The following is a 23,054-nucleotide window of genomic DNA, read 5'->3' as shown; positions in this document are numbered from 1 at the left end:
AAGATGATGGTCGTGAACCCCCTCCATTTGATAGATCGGTACCTCCAATGCTTCGATTGGTCATCACGCGGGACGAAGTCAAACGTGTTATTCAAGGCCTCGATGTCAACAAGGGTCACGGTCCTGACGGCATACACCCACGGGTTATCAAAGCGTTGGCTCCGGTCATCTGCGAGCCCTTAACACGACTATTCAATATGTCATTGGCGACGGGTGTTATACTTGCAGACTGGAGAACAGCGATAATCTGCCCAATTTTCAAGAAAGGGAGCCGCGAAGACCCGCCTAACTACCGACCGGTTTCCCTTACATCAATAATCAGCAAGATGTTCGAAACCATCCTTAAGAAAAGTATGATGCTCCACCTCCTAAACACAGCCTCTATCTCTGATTCCCAACACGGCTTCGTGCCGAAGAGATCATGCTTGACCAACTTACTAGTAATGGAAGAATTGGTGACGCGCATCCTCGATGATAGTGATGCTGTTGACATCGTTTTATTGGACTTTGCCAAAGCTTTTGACTCGGTAAACCACCGCATATTACTTGTCAAGCTTCAAGCATATAGTTTCCATCCGGATATTGTACGATGGGTTGGTGCCTTCCTCTCAGATCGCTCCTTCCAAGCCCAAGTTAATGGTTCGGGGTCCGACGTCTCCAGTGCGAGCAGTGGCGTGCCTCAAGGTTCAGTGCTTGGGCCCTTGTTGTTCTTAGTCTTCATAAATGACTTGCCCGACGACCTCACGCAACACACACTTCTATTTGCCGACGATATCAAACTGGTCGCTCCTCGCGGTAATATAGAGGATCTTCGTCGATACCTCCACCAAATTTGGAAGTGGTCTAACGATTGGGACCTGTGTCTGAACGTGTCAAAATGCTGTCATCTGCCTGTCGGCTCTACTCCTGCAACTCAACTTGATTTCGAGCCGGGTCGTCTGCTGCTGGAGAGGACCGATCAGGTAAAGGACCTGGGTATCTTGGTGGATTCCTCCTTTTCGCCTTCGGCCCAGTGCGTCCATGCTGCCAACAAAGCACGCGGAATTCTGTTCTTGATTCGTAGGTCATTCGGAATGCTCACAGCAGCCATATTCCTACCACTCTATGTCACGCTGGTGAGACCCATATTGGAGTATGGAATTCAAGCCTCTTCTCCTTATCTCCTCAAAGACATACAGCATCTCGAAAGATTCCAGAAGCTGGCTACCCGCATGGTTCATGGTCTCAAAAATTTGTCCTACGAAGAAAGGCTGAGGACGCTCGACCTTTATTCTCTTGAAAAACGCCGCCGCCGTGGTGATCTCATTCTCGCCCACAACATCATAAGCGGAAAGTGTAACCTCTCGAAAGAGCTGTTCTTCACTCCTGCTCCAGAGCGTCGGCTGCGGGGTCATTCCGAAAAGCTCTACCTGCGACGATTTCATCTCAATCGAAGGAGAGGAGCTTTCTCCGTCCGGGTTGCGGATCCGTAGAATAAGCTGCCAGACGAGATGGTGAAGATGCCGACGACCGCTTTGTTCAAAGCCTCCCTGGAACTCAAGTGGCCTGAACTCTTTACATGAACACCACCCTGTACTTAACTCCATGTCCCCCTACATGGCCTTGTTATTTGCTTTTGAGCCAAATTAACTAACTAACTAACTAACATTAACAAAGCACAAATTGAATCAGCGATGGGTTAATGTCAAAGAAGTACGAACGGAAGTTGTTTTATCCGTTCTAATGTCAAAAAAAGGTAAGTGCATACATCGTACTTGATTCATGAAACGTATAAAAAGGTGACTGTGCAAGCTACTGCATTGGCCAACCTAATTGAACTGATGCTAAATAAAAACGATTAGGATCTAAATAACAATACAAACTTCATTTCTTTCTCAGATTCAGAAAAAAAATTGTCAGAAATGCGAGAGTAATATGTTTTCATAGCGCATGCTTATTTCTCAGCTATGTTTTATTCACAAAACGTGACACCCGGCAGCAATAACTTTGAAAGAGGAGAAACCTAGTATTGCAATTACTAATTTAAGAAGATACTAACGTAAGACAAAGTAAAATGTATGAGATGCATATAGAAAACTTAAATGGAAATTAAAAAGAAAAGAACACAAGAAAAAACAAAGAATATGAATGGGAGAAATGCAAAAAAAGATTATTAAAATTATGAACGTTCATAACTTCAAGACACAAGCAAAAGAAATAACTAACCAAATCAAAATTAACTGCCAACTTATCTCAAAAGTTTTTTTCAAGAAAAGCCAAACTGCACTTAAAAAATATGATATCTCATGAATACAAGAAAACTAAGAATAGAATATTTTAATGCTGAAAGTTTTGAAATTTAACCATAACCTGTTCTTTTCCTTTGTGTCTTTTTCATTGTTGCAAGGATATATTTCGGTGTATGCTTGCGCGCGTGTGTGTGTGTGTGTGAGTGTGTGTTAGTGTGCTGTGTTATGTTGAAAATATTATAGGATGATACAGACAAGTAATACCAATTGCATCACAGTGCCATCGAAAATGTCATTCTCCTTGACCATGCACATTAAGGTTTACCACAATTCGAGCTCTACTTTACCATACTTGTATCTTATATGTTGCAACAGCTTAGCAGTAAATTTAATAGATCCAAATATTTTGTTGGTAATTTATTCTATTATCTTTGGAATAATGGATGGAAAAATAGATATATACTGGATTTCTGATTAAGAATATAAATAACCACAACAAATTAGGCAAGACGTTTTCCCGACGCTCTAACGATATTTGTTAATCTACCGTCCTGAATATAGCATTGACCTACAAATGTAAATAGTTAAAAACTAAAAATCTATGGAAGGTCTTTTTTGGACCAAGGAAATTTACTCTTGAACACAACTTTTAAAGATGAAATATAGGTCTTTGCAGTCATTTTCGTACGTTTGTCATTCAATTTGATAATCGGTTCATTCAAAGTAGCAAAATAATTAGCGCCATGAAGTTAGTCATTCAAATTCATTTTTCGACCATTCAGTTCCGCTCTTCGGTCAAAGAATTTAGCATTTACATTATTCAAATTAAAATGCTCGTCGAGAGCATTCAAATTCGTCGGCATGCAACGTTTTTCGAGCATTCAAATTCTTTTGGGAGTAATCTATTTAACACTTCGAGCAATCAAATTAACATGATAGCCGTTTTGGTTTTATCTTATAATCATTGTTATCATAATCATGTATTTTCATCCATTGTTTGTGCTTTAATCACTCTATCGCGCCCACGTCTTATCTATGTATTCTTTTATTGTTACACAGGTACATGTATTTATTGTTAAATGCTTCATGTATTCGCATTCCAGTCTTTTCAATCTTTTTAAATAAACTCACAATAACAACAAATGCTCATTTTTCTTTGATTTTGAATACATTATGCCGTAATATGTGCTCTTCCTTTGCATAATATATCTCGGTGGGAAAAGAATATATTTCTTTGATTTTCCATTTTTTCTTTCATCGGAGAAAGGGTGCTATACGCATTAAGATAATTATTGATTTACAGTCTTGATAAGGAGAGTTCGTTGAAGAGGCATCACGGAAGATAGGTCTGAGTGTGACTACACCATCGAACACAATTTTCTGGAGTGAGAGCATCGATGTTACGTCTTGCGACCTATTGTATGACATGTGCTCGTCATTCTTCTGTGGTCATGCCGGCTTCTTCTCCAGCTGTTCGGCCGCCAACCCTTTGTTGCAACTCAGCTCGAGCGGGGTCCCGCTTGATAACCGTCTTAAAGGCAAAATGCGCCATCTCTGTACAATCAAGAGACGGTGAGTAGGGAATCAGAAGTTACACACTGATCCGTGGGTCGGCATCAGCTGGGAGCTCGGCACGAACGTGTGGCCGCGAATTTCCGTAGATCAGATAGACGGATTCATTCGATAGGAACATGTCAGCACATGCTCGAACTGTTTGCACCAAGAATTCCTCTAAAGAGTTTCGGGTAACGGCTTCGTTCTCAATGGAGTGATGAACCAGGCCGATTTCTCCCGAACCACATTCATCAGTGAATACGCATTAGTCGGCGTCTCCCTCTTCCATGAACCAATGCGCGTACACATAACGCTTTTCTAGAGTTCTTGAAGTATGTCCTGCATCTGGAACGTCTTCGGCTAACTTCATAGTTATCAATATCCCATCTAGAGCCGGTGAGATTGCAGACACGAAAACAAACGGCTTTCCGGGTAATGCTGCCTCTAAATCCCTCTTCATCGTTGAAGGGATGCGAGTGGGTTGGCATTGATAATCACTTGAAGCTTGGCTCACATTTCGTCTTTAATCTTAACCTGCTCTGGGCAACATGTAGCCCTCCCAGACAGTAGGTAGGTCGTTACTAGGATCGGTCACTAATCCTGTTAATGCCAAGTGTGTCTGCCAGTTGCAGGTAATCGGTTTGATGCCCCTTAAAAGCGTCAACCAACCCTGCTCTACTTTTGTCTGATATACGCATGTACCTTACGGGTGCCTCCATGATTACAAGTTGGTGTAAGAGAAAGGGATACAAAATGCAACTGATACTGACCGGTTACGGATGTTGCAATGAAAACGACTTTCGTGGACAGAATAATCACGTAATTAATTTCTTATTCATAGCTATATCAACATAATAAAATTTGTATGACAAAACATGTCATTTAAATTTGTCATTTTTAACATACACTTCTTAGAATGTAAGTAAAAACACACATGTAAAATTGGTGCTAAACTGAATAATCTTATTCCGAACTCGAATGCTTACAGGCGAATCTGAATGCTCGAAAAGACGCTTCCTCGCATTTCGACTAATTTGAATGCTCTCGATCGGCATTTTAATCTGAATGATGTAAATGCCAAATTCTTCAACCGAAGTGCGAAATTGAATGATCGAAAAGCGAAACTGAATGACTAACTTCATGGCACTAACTTTTTTCGCGACTTTGAATGACTTGATTATCAAACTGAATGACAAACGTACTAAATTGACTGCAAAACCCTATAATAAAAAATGTGAACATTCATACCATCAGAGGACATCAAATACTTTTCACTGCAGCCAATGAAATGGTAACCCAAAATTTTACAACTTCAAAGTTTCCCATATGAGAACGGTGAAAGACAAACAAATAATGTGAAAAGACAAAGATATTAAGTAAACTATTTCACAATCCTAATGAAACTAAAGTAAAACAGATACAAATGTTAAATTAAACAAATATTAATGCGAGAGAAATACATCACAAATAAAACGTAATTGAAGTTAATTAAAGTGCGCCCAAAACAGGATATCGTCATTAAATTCAAAGAATCTGCAGTGGATTGCTAAAAAATCAATACAGCGTCAAAATCTGAAAGAAGTAGTGGGTTCTGTATAATAAATCGATGGAATACAACGGGTAACAATGGTCAAGGCAAAACTACATTTAAACAATCATGTGAGGATAAATAACGAAGCAAGATATGGAAATTTCCAAAGTTTTGAATAGAAAAATAAGTATTTATAAAGTATTCGAAAAGATATTCAACGATCTACAACAAGGTCTTGAAGTACTGTGAATGAGAAAACACTCTTAACATCCAAAACAGGAAATATAAACTCACCTTCGTACAATATCCAAAACATGTATCGCAGCCAGTAACTGCTCCTCTGGTGCAGAAAATGCAAATCCTATTATTGCAATTGGTAAATGTTCACCTGAAAAGCTAAAAGTTTTCATAATTGAATACTGTAAGAGAGAAAACAAGAACTAAGCATCCGCTCGGTTGGTTACCGTAAGTTTGTTTTAATATCTTTCATTCTGCAAAACTTCGTCAAATAAGATGCCAAAAAATTACAAAGGATACGATCGCAATCAATCATCTCGTTTGAAAAATATATGACCTAAATTTTTATGAAACAATTGGAATCGCAATTACAATACATCGATTTGCTTACATATATTAGAATAAAATTGTATCAAGGAACAACTCAAAGCAAAGATTAATTATTTTAAACCACTGATATCATGTTAGATAAAGAATTAGAGATAAGACAATTTGACATTAGGAATAATGATCTAGAGCTTAAAATACATACCGATGGAAGTCCGATAAGAATTTTATTGGCGCTATTTAATATTTAAACCTGCATTAAATACCAAAAGTTGAATATTTAATCAAGTTATAACATTCTTAATCAGAAGTCAAGTGAATATGCAAGAAAATGCTTTGATCTAGAGTGCTCAAACAAAAACTGATAGATTAAGTTTATATTTTATTACAGAAAAACATTTATATAATATCTGCTGTACTGTTATAAAACTATTTGGTAAACAGCGAAGATAAAAACGGAAATACAAGAAATAGAGCCAACAAATATAAGTTAAAGTCTAAGTTAGCAGACAAATATAATAAAGGTTGAGAAACGGCATGAAATATTAGAAATAACAAAATAGAAAACTGAGAATTGTGATACGTCATGGTTAAACGTTAAAAACCTTTTTGTGCAATATGTGAAAAGACAACTAAATATAATAATTATGGAGAAGAAACAATGTAATAGAAAATTTATGGGTATTGTGAAGAAACCATCTACCACGTAGTTTATGATTGATTAGCCTAAGACAGAATTGTGGATATAAACAAAGATGAAAATCATGCAGATGTAAAGTGGAAAGTATGCACGCCTTGTGAAGCACTCACAAAAAAGGAATGGTAAAAGCACATCTTCAAAAATTTCATTCGATAGTAATAAACATAAGACTGATCCGGGATATATTGCACCTCAATGAGACAGAGGTTTAAACTAATTGTTAAAGACAGATAATTTTTGTTAGATTTGATCTCAGAACTTTAAGGCGTGTTATTAATAATATAACAAGTTCTGTATGATACTACATTGTTTCTGACATTTACAGCTCGGATACGAAGGATTTCCCATAATGGTTCAAAGTCAGATATTTTTGAAGTGGACATAGTTCATTAAATATAATTCACTAAACGACTGGTACTGCTTTTCATCGTCTCTTGAAGTATAGGAATAAATAGCCTGTAGCAGGATTTGAAATCAGATCGTAATGGAACACATCTTAAAACTGTGAGGCATTTTGTCATCGGGTCTACCAAAACTATTAAACTGAAGCCATAATAATAATAACAACTTTCGAATAATAGTAAACCTTTCTCATATAGAACAAGGTCTGAAAATTTATGGGTGGGATCTCGTGCATTAAATCTAACCCAGAGGAATTTGAAACCAGGACGTAAAGATGGACGAAATGCCACTAAACATTTTGCTCTGCCTGCTAACAATTTTGCTAACTTGCCTGTCATCATTTCGTGGTCGATAAAATAAGTACAAGTAGAACACTGGGGTCAACGTAAACGACTTCACTTTCTCCCAAATTCTGATCTTCTGCCAAAATTTTAAGTCAAAATAATAATGATGATGATGATGATGATAATAAAAATGTTTGCCACTTATGAGGAGACTTATGACCGCTGTGTTGGGGAAGTGTTATACAACCATCTGGACAGTAACAATTTACTACCAGAAGAACAGAAAGGATGGAGGAAACAAAGTAGGGCAGCAAAAGATCATTTAGTTGATAAATTGGTAATTAGAAATTGTATACGTAGATTGATAGCTTATTTTCATTACTATTCGTATTGGCCATGATACCGCTCACTGATACTACGAAAAGTTAAACCTTCTTATGCTTTAGGAAAAGGAAATGGACAGATATATCATCTTTTCATGGACGATATAAAGTTTTCTACATACTATTCCCATTTTCTGAAATGACGTGGGTTTGGAATTTGGGTATTGAAAAGTGCGCTATATTGCAAATGAAACGAGGAACAATTGAAAGAAGCCAGAGAATTGAAATACCAGCGATTGAGAAATCACAGTGGTATAAGTACTTGAGAATACTGGAAGCAGACAAATAAGAATGAAGAAATGAAACAAATGACTAGTTGGGAGGACACAAGCAGTGTAAGAAAAGCTGGATTGCTAAAGTCTTTGTGAAGCATTAAATTCAAAGGCAGTACCCTTAATCAGATATAGAGTTGAGATATTAAGCCTTAGGAATTGAGAACAAACTCGGTCGGAGACAATTGTGATGGTAAAGATTGACATTGCTTCCTCATCATTATTCCCAACTCCTGCGCCTATATGTCTTTGTTTACTTTAACTTTCGTTTTAATTCATTTAAACTTTGAGCATGTCGTAAATGTAGACATCTATTTATATATAATATCCTTTTGAAGAAAATCAACTTGCGCGTTTGTAACTCAGGAATTAACAGAAAGAAACTCTGAAGGCTTTATTTACATTATTTACATTTTACCGATATTTGTCCTCATCTTGTTGTTAACACACCGTTTCGGCTGATATAGCCTCCAGCCTTCGTCAGGTGTCTTGGGGAAATTTAGAACCCGTGTTCTCATTCCTAAGGTATTTTTCGATGTTATTATTATTATTATTATTATTATTATTATTATTATTATTATTATTATTATTATTATTATTATTATTGAGTGCATACCATCAAAATGACACTGGGGTAAAATATATGAAGCCCAGTATACCGATCATGACTACACTAGGCATATGCATCACAACCATATGTGCGCGACATGGTGATCCTATATTAAGATAAACACCATATGATCTTGCAGGTGGGGCCCAGTTAGAAATTTTCTTCTGGTCGAGTAACCCATCCCTCTCAAAAGCTCCCTGAATAAGGGTTGTTTAAGGATTTTGAACGAAACACCCATGTTTCCAGAGGTGAATATTATCATCATCATCATCATCATCATTATCATCATTATCATCATTATTATCATCATTATCATCATTATTATCATCATTATTATCATCATTATCATCATTATCATCATTATTATCATCATTATCATCATCATTATCATCATTATCATCATCATTATCATCATTATCATCATTATCATCATCATTATCATCATTATCATTATTAAGGTTACTGCCTGGAATCGAACTGGGAATTTTGAGATTAGTAGCCCGCACTCTTAACCACTATGATTCCGAGTTCGATTCCGGGCAGTGAGCAGAATAATAAATTTACCCAAGACGCCTGATGAAGGCTGGAGGATTTATGTACATTATTTACGTTTGACGGATATTTGTCTTCATCTTCATTAGGTGTCTTGGGCAAATTTCTCGATGCTATTATTATCATTGCTATTATTCAGGTCATTGCCTCGAATCGGTGTCTTGGGTTTAGTAGCCCGCGCTCTTAACCACCACGCCATATGCCCGTGGACTATTATGGAGTGAATTTTAGGGCTTATAAATCTAATATTTTCCTATCCTTCCTTAATACCGGTTCCCATATGCTACTCATATCTACACTCGATCTGCTTAGGAGGTTGTTGTGTCCTAGCATATGTGATGTTTCTTTTAGTTTTCGTATTTTCCCGTGGTGTTCTCTGTCTATTATTTTATCTTCATCCCACAGGGGGAGATGGTTTCCATTTTTCCATACATGATCAGCTATACCCGATTTATCAATATCTCCTCGTGTCACAGCTTTGAGATGTTCGTCTACCCTTATTTTGAGGGGGCGGTATATTTCCCCTTTGTATAATCTACCACAGCTGCATGGGATGGAGTAAACGCAGTTTTTGGTCATATCCTTTTCTATTGGTTTTACTCGAAGGAGATATTTGCGAAGTGTTGCATTACTTTTGAATACTCTCCTGATGTCATATGGGCCGCATATCTTTTGTAGTTTTTTCAGAGAGGTCTTTCACATAGGGTAGAGAGACTGTGGACAACCAGTTTACTGGTTTCATTCTCTCTTTTCTTCATACTTGGATTGGATAGTATGTTTTTGGGGTAGTTGTTGCTTAATAGATTGTTACTGAGCTTGATCATTTCATCGTGGTGGGTATCACGAGGGCTACCTATATTCTTTGCTCGATGTTTTAGGCACTGAGCAATCCCTCCCTATACACTGTACGGATGGTCAGAATTGAAGTTGTGGTATCGTCCATTGAAGGTCAGCTTGCGGTATACGGATGTCCTGAATCCATGCTTGGTCCGTGTTATTAATACTCTAGGAATGCTAGCTGATTATTGTTTTCCTTTTCCATTGTGAACTGCATGGATGGCTTTATTGAGTTCACATGATATAACAGCATTTAGACATCTTCCTGGTGGGGCCAGAGTATAAAGGTGTCACCAACATATCACAGCTAAAGGGTGGATTTTAGTGGTGTTGACCCTAAAACCAAATTCTCAAAGCATTCCATGAATATATTGGCTATTATCGGTGATAATGGCGAATCCATAGCCTCTCCTTGTCGATATATATCAGTGTCTATACTGAAGTAGGTAGGTTCTACACAGAAGGTCAACATTTCCATAACGTTTCTTATTGGTACACTAGTGCATTCTTTTAGATGGGTGTCTGTCACTAGTTTCTCTTGAATCACCGATAGTGCTCCACCATTTGGGACTTTGGTGAACAGATTTATCACATCTAGATTCACCATCTGGTTGGATTCAATGGGAGTATTCTTGATCAATTCTGTGAAGTGGGTGGAATTCTTCACGAAGGATGTTGACATTCCTGCTAATGGACTGATTATATCCACAAGGAAGCGGCTCAGTGGATGACATGCTGAACATCTACAGCTCACTATAGGTATTAATGGAATGCCATCCTTGTGAATCTTAGGGAGACCGTACATGTGTGGTAGTTTACTGTAGTGTTGAGTCAGTTGTCTGTACGTCATTGGTTTAAAGTGATCCTTGTTCTTGATCAAGATCTGTGACAACTTCCTCTCTGTTTTCAGAGTTGGGTCTTTCTTTACTTTGCTGTAGCTACCAACATTTAGAAGACTTGCCATTTTTTCCGAGTAGTCAGACGAGCATATATTGTAGTGGTTAAGAGCGCAGGCTACTAACTCCAAGATTCCGAGTTCGATTCCAGACAGTGACTTGAATAATAATAATAATAATAATAATAATAATAATAATAATAATAATAATAATAATAATAATAATAATAATAATGACGACAACAACAATAATAATAATAATAATAATAACATCGAAAAATACCTTAGGAATGAGAACCCAGGTTCGAAATTTTCCCAGGACGACTAATGAAGACTGGAGGGGATATCAGCCGAAACGTTGTGCTAACAACAAACAAGATGAGGACAAATATCCGTCAAATATAAATAATGTAAGTAACGTAAATAATGAGCATAATTCCTCATCTTTTAAATATAATACTATATTTGTGCCTAGAGTAGAAAAGAAGTTTATGGTCACGTGAAATGAAACAGTAAGATGTAGTATCGGAGTATATCATAAGATCAGCATCATATACAATGTACATACCATTGAACATTCAAGCACCAGGCCGACATTATATTATTGTCCGTTGAAAGTATCTTTACTTTCTTCTGTTACATTATAAATTACTTCCTAACGTCAGAAGTTCAAGAGCTTTTAATTTTCATATTCTCCTTCATACTAACATAGCACTTCATAATTTGAAGCTGTAGATTGAACGTAAGTCCTACAGAAGAAGTATATATCAGAAAATAAACATTTACACTATTCACTTCTTCAATTGTTTAAATTTCTGTCGTCGTATAAATAAAACAAATCATGTGGCCATGGAGTCGGCATTTAATGCAGGAGCCAAGCAAATAATCAATGCGTTAAGCATAAATGCGTTACTTAAATTCTGAAACAGAAAAGAGAACTGACATTTTCATCAAACTTCTTGAAAATATCGATTTAGTGGGGTTAGATATGTCACTTAGCTTGATATAGAGATATAAAATAAAATTCAGTTTATTTAGTGATATTTCAAATTATTTCATAAGTGATTATTGACAATATGTTGAAATCATTTGCGACGTATTTTACACGTACTTAAAAATATTAAGTAGAATTAACCAGAATATTTTAAAATTTTATTTTTCATTTGTACAACATCTTCCCTGTTGGTAACAGTTGTCAAAGAACTGAGGAGACTAGAAAAACAAAAAAAAAAAACAAGCCATTAAGAAACATTAGTATCAGACAATTGCGAAGACAGCTAAATGTTCATACATGATTACTGCCCTAATTTGTTTACACTATGATTAAATTTTGCGACAACAATACTATTAAATTTTGCGGCAATAATAACACTAGTACAGTTCTAGAACATGTAGAGAGAGAATAGTCGATTATATCAAATTCAGTCATTCGCAAGTACCTTATTTTATTAATCCTAAAAAGATTTTATGACAAAGTTGACTAGCCGCGATTCGAACTCACATCGTTATGTCCATTACTTAACGTGGCAAAGTAAATATAGCATGAATTATCATACCTAATTATCCCAGATTTCTTTGGAAGCGTTTTGAACAACTTCATGGTGTTTGAAGATATTTGGGAAAAATTTGCCGAGAGGATGCAAAATGTATGTCGGTCGGAGTGAAAACTGGAAAGTTGACTAGATAAGGTGAAGTAGGTGAAGTTCTATAGCACCGTTAGTTACAGTACAACACATTTAATTTCAAAATATCTGCTCAGGTGTTGCGGGTCATAGAAATGGTCTTTTGCGGTTCCCTATTTTTGGTGGTACATTTTGTATATACTCTCTCTACTGTTTCTCTTCTATGATGGCTTTGTCAAAATTACGGGAAGAAGAATGGCTGATTCCAATTGGCAACCATCAAGCGGCATTTATTTTCGTAAAATATGAATAGCTTCTCAACTATGAAATTAAATTTCGGTAATATTTCTCACAGGCTAAATATCTTTATAAACATCCCATAGATGGCATGAAGACGTTTGTTAGCGGGCAATGCCGATTGTAAAGCATATCATGACTGGCCCACAGCAAGTTGTTAGGGGATGTTCTCAGAAAGTGTCTATTCTCATTCGGCATTGAGTTGCATCGCTATCACAGAAAAGCACCCTAAACTTAAATCGATTTTCTATTTCCGTATGTAACTGGTTGTTCTAATAAGCAGATAACATTACAAAATTTAAATGATGCAGCTAAGGAAATGCATAAAATGAAAAGAAACAACGAAAGAAATTAGTTTATTGCTTGAGAGAAATATTATAAGAGATGAGGCATATGACAGAATTCATAGATTCCTGTTAGGCTATGATTATCCGATATATATTTTTTCTTTGTAATAGACTTGAATATTTTAAAACGGTATGATCAGAGAAACGTTAAATAAGTTTAACGTTACATGAGATATGAGGATTTATTGGGGTTCATTCCATATGAGCTTAAGTAAAATGATATGGTTTCAAACGAGAATCGAAACCAGACATTCGATTCTGCTTTCAAGATGTTTAGCTTTAAAAGCAAGATTTATAGTTATAAATGATATATAGTGCTGAATCGGAACTGAATGCTTTTAATGCACTGAGAAAAACAATGAATTTTCCATTTCCTCTTCTTCATTGAAATATAGGTCTTAGTATGTACTAAAAACAATATCTATAAATCTTTAGAAATCTTTTTCTTTCTTTCTCATAACTCTTGTCGCTTTCTCTTTCGCTGTCTGTCATCAATATTCTCCTACTGGCTATCTCTTAATAGTAGCTTCCGCTTCTTAATTTACTCTCTTTTCTTTTACCCTCTTTTCTCCTTTTCTTTTTTATTTCCAGATGATTTTCTACTCACACATGCATATGGATGAAAGAAAAATATAACTGCTTTCTGAGTATATGAGATTCGTTTCTTATTTTAGTCCACTTTGCTGAAAGTTTAAAGAATCGATGTTCTTTACTGTTATTTATTACCAATAAGCATATAACTCTTAAACATTTAGTATTCAGATTACTCTGTCGAATGTAATGCTTATTTATACCTATTGTTTTGAATTAATCATACTTTATCTCATAACTCCGAGATTTCGATTATGGGAATTTTTATACTTTTAGAATAACGTAGTTGAGTAAACGCGAGAGACCTCGTTGGCTTGAACATAAACCAGGTAGAATATTTAGGTCGGATATCGTCATTTTAAATGCAAAAAGGATTATATCCACGAAATGGTAAATCTAGTTACTTTCTGGTAAATAACTGGCTTTTTCATCAATTTCAGTGTCTAATAATCAATTTTATCGCTCTTTCCAAATTAAGCGTTCAAATCCCATTTAGTTTAACTCTGTCTTTCGTTCTTCAGATCTTTTCTGTTGGTGTTAGTTTTCAGTTCTGTTAATTTTCCTCCAATTGTTTTCAGATATGGTGTGTTGATGGAGTTTTGTATACTAATTATGGAAAGGAAATTTATATTCATATTAAATTTATAAATAAATAAGTTTATAACTTTATTCCAGAAACCACAATTTTTAGTGACTTGTGAAGGGCCTACTTTCACATTTCTGAAATTGATGGTTATAATTTTCGACATAGAACAGTGAACAACAGTGTTGAGTTTATTGACTCAAAGTTGATATCCACACGCAACAAGTAGAAGAAATCACGTAGGTCTCTAAAACGAGGGAATAAACAAAGGATCCAACCCTATGGAACCGACTTTTCTATGGCTGACTCGTATCTCCGTGAGATTTTGTGGCGTAGTAAGGAAAATTGTAATTTATTTAAGGAGAAACTCGGAGATTGTATTTCATACATTAGTTTTTAAATTTTCGCTACAAAAATATAGTAATTATCTTAAATGTTTACATGAACTGAACTAATTCAACGTGCAGTTTGTATTTTTATAATTTTTTGCAAGAAAAGGAAGAAAACATTCATGCCTGTTCCAACATTTCACATCATTTTATTCATTAAAACTTATAACTTTAAAATTCTTACACGTTTGTCGCCGTAATGCTATGATATACAACATTCACGTACAAAATGTCAGCTTCCAAATCCTGTTTTCTGATTCGGTAAAAATGATCAAACTTCAACTCTCTGTAACATGTTTCTGAAATTTTTTTCAGGAACAAGTGAATACCAAAATCAGATTCAGCATAAAATATGATATCTGTATATCAAATTTGAATATTTTCACTTAATTCTAAAATTTCAAAAACTATGACAGCAACTAAAAAGATTCCAACTTTCTGACGTCAATAAAATCAATGTCAATCTTTATTTGGTTTAGTTCCACTTATTGTTTTTCTCTTCTAGAAATATATGACCTTTGTTAGAACACTATGCACATTAAACTATTTACAGTCCACAGTACTTACTAAGAATATGAATATGTTTGGTTTTGGTGTAAGAAAATTTTGTAATATTTCAATAGCTTAGCCTCACCACATAAACTTACAACACTTAATGTCTTTTCCTTTTAAGACTAGTGTATAATTTAATGAAGATTTGACTGCTATGTTCTCGCACGTTGAACTATCACGTCGACGGGTATATTTCTGTCTCCGGTGTTTTGACTGAAGTTATAAATCAATTGCTCTATTAGTTAGCAGCAAAAACGCCAATACAAATTTAGGCTACACATTACATGTGCAGAATTATGTAAAACTGTCTGGTGTCCTTTTCATACATTTTGCTACCATTAAAAGGAATATAGTGAGACAGAATTTGCATATTTTTCCAGCCATATATCCTACATTTGCTTATTTATTCGTAAGTTTTATTTTCAATAGAAACTTTACTGGATTTATTGATAGTAAGACATCGGTCACTTAACTCCAGAAGAATTATATTAGTAAAGTAATCAGACATTTCAGATGATTTTGTTGTCCCCGGCTACCTTCCTCTTTACCGGAAGGACTCTCGCAATTATATTGGGCGTCTTTACTCGTGTCAATCTTCCCATCGTTCGTGACGAAGATCTTGAGGATCCTGCGTGCTCATTCATGGTTTTCCGTCTTTCTCTTCTGGATTCAACTAGCTACTTGTTCTTTCTCTCTCTCCATCTTCCAAAAATTGTTGTTATACATTCTGTTTCTGACAGCATCGATAAGGCTCTCTTGTTTCATTACTGTGCGAATATATTCGTCTGTGGTGATTTTACTATGCACCATGAAGAGTGACTTAAGTTTTCTCATAACAATAGTGCATCTGGCATTGAAGTGTATCATTTTGCACTTTCTCAATCGCTCGCACAACTCTTTGACTTTTCTATTCGCATTCCTGATTATGATGACCAATCTACCTCCCTCCTTCATCTCCTTTTGACATCAAATCCTGATATTTGTAAGGTTTGTCATGATTTTCCACTCGAGGGATCTGATCATATTGTTGTTTCAGTTGACGTTTCCAAGGAATCTCCACTTCATCGTACTCTATTCAGTTTTGATCGTGATGACTGGGAAGAATTTTCGCGACTTTCTTCATGACGTTCCTTGGACCGATATTTTTTGCTAAAACTGCTGGGGCCTGTGCTGGCGAAGTTACTATTGGGATTTCTGTTAGTATTAACCCCTTCATACCATCTCGCAAATACTAGCTGAAACCGCATTCTTTACCCTGGTTCTCTTCTGCTTATGCTACTGCTATCGCCCAGTTTCAGCGAGATTATTCTACAGTGAATAAACAGCTTTTCACAAATGCTCGCAATCACTATGGGGCTGTTATTCGTGATGCTAAATCAGACTACGAGCAGCACATTCATTGTGGTACGGGTGGATCCGTGTAAAGCAACTGCACCTGATGGTATTCCAGTCATTGTTCTTCAGAAGTGCTCTCTTGAATTATCTTCTGTCTTATTTAGGCTCTTCCGGAAGTGTATCTCAGAATCTTGTTTTCCTTCTTTATGGAAATTCCCAAATACTGTTCCTGTCTTTAAGAACTGTGATGATCGATCAAATCCTTGTAATTATAGACCAATTAGTCTACTACCAATCATCAGTAAGGTTTTTGAGTCCTTGATTAATGACTCTCTTGTAGAATATATTGACTCAAATCATTTATTCTCCAAATCTCAATATAGTTTCTATTCCGGACCGTCTACTGCTGATCTTCTCAAGCTAGGGAAGCTACTCTTGGTATCTCTTAGGCATATGATAGGGTTTGGCATGCTGGACTTCTGTGGAAGCTCCAATCCTGTGGTGCGTCATATCTCACGCTGAACATCATCTCTTCTTTCCTTTAAGACCGTAGGATCAAGTTTTTTCTTGATGGTCAATCTTCATACAGTTATTCTATTAATGCTGGGGTTCCTCAAAGATCTACCCTGGGCCCAAATCTTTTTCTTCTTTTTATCAATGGTCTGCCTATTCATATCATCTGTCAGCTAGTAAGCTGTTGACTCTACTTTGTACTCTTGTTTGGACAAATTGACGACTTGTCTGATGAGGTTGAGATCGCTGCAACCTTGAGAATGTTCTTCGATCTATTGTTGAGTGGGGTAGGAAATGGCTTGTAACGTTCAATTTATCGAAAGCTAAATCTCTTTCAATTAATCACTTCAGATATCCTTTCTTGCCATTGGTTTCGATGGATGGTATTGACTTACCTGAGAGTAGTTCCCTTCGTCTCCTAGGAGTGACTTTCTGTTATGATTTTTCTTGGAAGAATTACATTGAATTTATTGCCTACTCGGATGCAATGAAGATAGGCTCACTCCTTCATTCGAGGAGTTATCTTACTCCTGAGACTATTCTTTATCTTTATAAGTCCACCATTCACCCCTGCATTGAGTACTGTTGTAACATATTGGCAGGTGCTCTTGTAAATTGTTTAGCTGTTAGACCGCATTCAACGCCGTATTTGTAATGCTATTGGTCTTGATATATCTTCTAAATTGGATCCACTCTCATCGTTATCGTGTGGCTTTCTTGTCTCTTTTCTATAAGTATTTTCATGGACATTGTTCAGCTAAGCACTCTTCTCTGGTTCCCCCTTTATGTACTTATCAGTGATCAACTAGCCCTGCATCCAATTCTCATCAGTATACAATGGAAACTCCTCAGTGTCGTAAAGTACTTTACAGTACCAGTTTCTTCCCTCACACCTCTGAACTTTGAAATTCCCTTCCACAGTCTTGTTTTCCTCTTCAATATGACCTCCAGCCTTTTAAGTCTAATGTACATCGTCAGCTGTTGACTTCTGTCTAGCATCCATTTTATTCTACTAGCTCTCATCTTTTCAGTGGCCAAAGGACCTTGTAACAAGCGAATGCTTAAAAAGAAGAATTACTAGAAAAAGGCTTAGCTTCAGCCATAGATGTTTATACTTGACTGTCTAGGGGCATCTTTGAATATAATGGTTAGACTATATAAATAAATTGCTGGAATTAATTTTTGTTTTGTTACCTGGTTTGCATCTAATCTTTTCCCCTTTACCGCTGTAACCGTTTCTACCTAAAACGGGATATCACTTATAGATAAGTTAGTTGAATGTATATTACAAATTAAAATGCAGGAACTTCTGATTGGATATCTAGTTCACTGCCTTGGTTCAACAGTAGCTTTAGCTACGAACATTTCGAATTCATTGATGATACAGTGTCTTAGAAGTTTGCGCTTGAAATATATTTGTTATATTTTGAAATGCTTTCTGCTGAGACATTGCTGTGGCATGACTAGAAAATATGCTCTGTGTGTTTGAATGCAGAAATTGAAGAGATTTTAATATTGAAATAGTTAAATATGTTGTAAATCATATAACTGTATTATTGGTTATCTTTTATAGATTTAGGTTATCAACATAGAAAACAGAAACAAATGGGAAAAAAAGAAGCCTTAGAGTTTCTATATTTACATTGCAAAAGAGATTGTCAGGGAGACGCCATGAATGTAGGTATTGTGAGATTTCTCGTATTGATAGGATTATATCAAAGTAAAAATTCATGAAATTTTATTGAATAATGTTTTGTAAAACAAATTCAAATATTCGTAGGCTCTAATATATTTGCATGGAAAAAACAATTATTATACACATTCTTCTCTTAAAATAAGAATTTTTTGTTTATTGACTACGTTTACATCCAGACAATGAAGGTCTCTATGAATTTCTCCGACGCTTACGTGAGATATTCTCATGATTAATAGATATACGTTTTACACAGTAATCTACGTATCCAAAGAATTGTTGAAAACCTCGACACTGTGCATTATGATACTAAATCCCACTACCTTACGTTTGTAATGCTTGCAGAGTATATACCATGTTTTAAATATAATTGATTATATGGTATTCCAATTTGAATATATATATTACCGACACATGCTCTCTATAATCCTGTGTATAACAGTAGGATTTTCTCATCGACAAAATAATTGTATAATTTCAAATTTATGGAAAGTTTGACATTTAAATTTCCAAATACACCTAAGCATTTTGCTGATCAACTGGATATATACAGGTATGCACACATATATATGTATTTATACACACGCATAAACACACGTTCAAGCATATTTTTCGTTATAAATACACATACACTAACACACACATACATACACACACACACAGTATATTATTTTCAGTTGTTGACCCTTGACTAAATGACATTCTGGCTTCAAGTTTTGATCGATTACATCGAATAAACTACTTTGGTACTATTTTATCTCCCTCTTAAGATATTTGAAAATTAAAACATCTGAAAGTTAAAAGCTGTAGCAAAAAAATTAGTAGATGGGTGTCAATTCGGGAGTCCCTTCTTCATTGCTTGAAGCTTTAGAAGTTGCATATAACTAACCTTCAAATAACACCATTTTGCTTGGGTAGAGAAAGGAAGGGGCATAAGATAATATAATCTGACGTAGTTCCAAGAAACGGGTTGGTCGTTGCTGGGAAGACTTTGTTTAAAGATATTCTTAATCAAACTTGAAGTGAGATTAAAAAGCAACGTGTGGAATACAAACTCCCGAGAAATGGTGTGCTGGGAAGGAAAACGATTAAGGGAAATGATTAATGTAAGTCCAAGTCGCTCGGACTCATTAGAATGACAAATAGAGAGATGGGTATTTTTTAGCGGGATTCTAATAATCATGATAGAATATCTAGAAGGAAGAGATGTATTTGTATACCAGAATTTGTAGTATGTTGGTAAGTGAACCTTTACCAATCAGTCGGGCCAGAATTCAATAATTTCTTTATAATATGTAAAATATATTGATGCATCTAATAATCATCTCACATCTAACATATCTTATTATATCGGGCAATTTACCAAGGGTCTTTAGGCAAGCCATTAGTTAAGTGCTCACTTCTGCAGTTTGCGCTTCCAGAATTCTTTCTAAAGTGAAACTAACATTTTTCTCATATTTGTTGTTATTCTGAGTAATCACATTATTGTCATTCTCATGAAATGATGTATCGGAAACTATACTATTAATGTGCCCTTTTGGTTTAAGACGATAGCGAATGCTTTTAGTGAGAATTTGCTAATATTTCTAGGAGATCAAAAGAGCATGCAGAAGCTCTCTTATGTGTTCTTGCTATTCTTACTGCTGTCGTGTTGTTAGTGCTTGTAACTGTAATTAATCCTTAGAGAGACAACCATGTGTTGACTATTAATTCTGTTATAATTACCATTTTCAGTAAAACTGAGAATTTCCATCAACACTGTCATTGAATGAGCTATCTTGAAGGTATGACAAGCGAAAATAATTTTCAATTTATCTAAAATGAAGATGAATTCAAATCGAAACATTATCACTTCGATTATACTGCGATCAAACAGTAAAACAACTGCAAATTCACTGAAGACATGTATTTACAATAGTAACACACGCATCAATTATATGGGGTCACTTGACCCGTTAGAAATAATAGCAGAATCTTCTTTAAAGCATATATGGCCGTATAGGATAAAGGTCACATATGAAAATAAAGAATTACATACCACTAAAAGGTGCATTAATCGTAGCTTAAATACCTTTGGTTATAGATTTGCTCGATCAGCATTGATGTAAAGCTAATTATCGATAATATCAAAAATATAAAAAAACAACAGTGTCGACTACAATAGCGAAATTCAGTAGTGACTTTTTCCACAAAGTGCCAGGCAGTATAAAATTAGATACGAAGAGAATCCCAACGTCAGGAATAAACAATTTTAGTGATCAAAGAGTCCATGAAAACAAGTACAGTTCATTCTTGCAGTTGCCGAAAACACTGATGTTATTAAGTGCTCTGTATACGTATGGCTTTAATCCTCAGTGAAAAACAAAGGTCTAACAAAGTGATATTAGAACAGAACGGAAGGGCTGGAACGGTTCAGATCTATACAGTACTTGCGCTCCTTTATTTCCTAGTTAATATTCTACGGTTCTGAGGTTATTTATTTTGAGGACTGTGGAGAAGTGGCTTTGAAATTAACTCTTAGTGATAAGACCAAAACGGCTCAACTTGATAACTTCAGTGGATAGATTAATGTATGAGAGTAAAGTATAAGTAAGAAGATTGTGTCAGTGTCCTGCTATTCTGATGGTCAAGGATAAGTTAAAGTGCTTAAGGTGAACAGACGTGATTGAAATATGAGTGAGATGAAAAGCAGCGCAATTAATAACTCTGCCTAAAGTGAAAATGGCACACTGCTTAATAACTTATCGAGTATGAAAATATAGAAAACACAGAAGAGACCACTGTGTCTGTATAGTAGGACTTATGATATATTTCTGAAGAAGTATTTGCCAATCTTCCGAATGGTCACTTGGAGGTGAAGTATCGTGCATATAACTAGTAACGTGGTACGGAATAATATAATGAGTTCTCTACTATGTGCCACACTTCATTCTTCTATAGAAAATTTGCTAACGTTCAAATCTGTAATTTCTTTTAACCTTTGATAGGAAGTCTGCTATTTTAGTCTACAGTTTAATCAATGTCTTATATGATTACACATAATAAAATATTCTCAACAATGTGAGACCAAACTGTTGAGTATTTATTTGTTTTATAGTTTATGAATATGGATACACTGTAAGTGATGTTCAGTGATCGTAACCTGCGCTGTTGAAATAATGTGCAGAAAAATTCACTCGTAGCAAGTCACCAATAGTAATTTATCTACCAATCATTCACCGATTAACAAGAGCCACACCTGAAGGGACGAAAATAAATATGGAAAGAATAAAAAGGCGCGTTGTGAACTCCGAACTTAACAAGTATATGATCCAATATGTCAGATTCTTAGTTCATAACTTCTTTTAGAAATCCCTTTGAATTTTTATGAATGTTTTCAACCGTCAGTAAATTGGGTAATCAGTCACTCGTTCGAACATGAATTTAGGAACTGATGAATTGTTAGTCTGTAGGCGGTTATCAGTCAAAACTAGACAGAGAATTTTCACGTAGGGAAACTGAAATAGTTTGGGATTTACCCTCTAGAAAATAGGATCATGTATTTGTTTGTGGAAGCCGTATTAGTATTGTAGAAAATAACTCGTTTACTAAACTATGACACCTTAGTGAGCAAAATTAAGGAACAAAGAATATAACCAACTGTTAATACGTATTTAATGTTGTTGATAACACGTCGTACAAAATGCTGAGCGAAGCTTCTTCCGGTTTTACGCACTAAATTCAAATGCATTGGAGAGCGACTCTGCCTTTCATCCTTTAGGGGTTGATAAAATAAAGTACCAGTCAAGTACTGGAGTTGTTAAACTAGACTTGCCGTCCCCTCAAAATTGCTGGCCTTGTGTCAAAATTAGAAGGGATATTAATAAAACTAAGTAAGCCATAATCAAGCAAACATATCGTCGAATGTGTTCCAGCCCCCATTATCCAGTAATTTTGCGTCCCAGGGGCTGCATTGTGCTATATGTTATTTTTTTCCATGTAGGATTACGTCGAGAGATGAGTGGCCTCGATTTCTAGCACGTTAACTTTCTATTTTACGGCTCCTTCGTTAAATTGTTTCCCTTCAAAACGGTAAAGAAGAGAGTTAGAGACTGGGCCGATGTGAAAATTTTAACACAACTTTAAATAATATTAATTTAATTTAAAGTTTAAAGAAGCTTGTGATTCGCTCAAAATGGAAATATTTCAAGAAAGAAATGACAAATAAAAAGAATACCATTTATGATGCTAACATTTATTAACATCTAAGCTGACATTTTAATTGTGATTAAAAGTGCCATGCATATTCAAAGGAAGTTGGCGAGCATATCCGGGCGATAT

This window comes from Octopus sinensis, linkage group LG1, assembly GCF_006345805.1.
Source record: "Octopus sinensis linkage group LG1, ASM634580v1, whole genome shotgun sequence".
Lineage (NCBI taxonomy): Eukaryota > Metazoa > Mollusca > Cephalopoda > Octopoda > Octopodidae > Octopus > Octopus sinensis.
Note: the sequence above shows the minus strand (reverse complement) of the source record.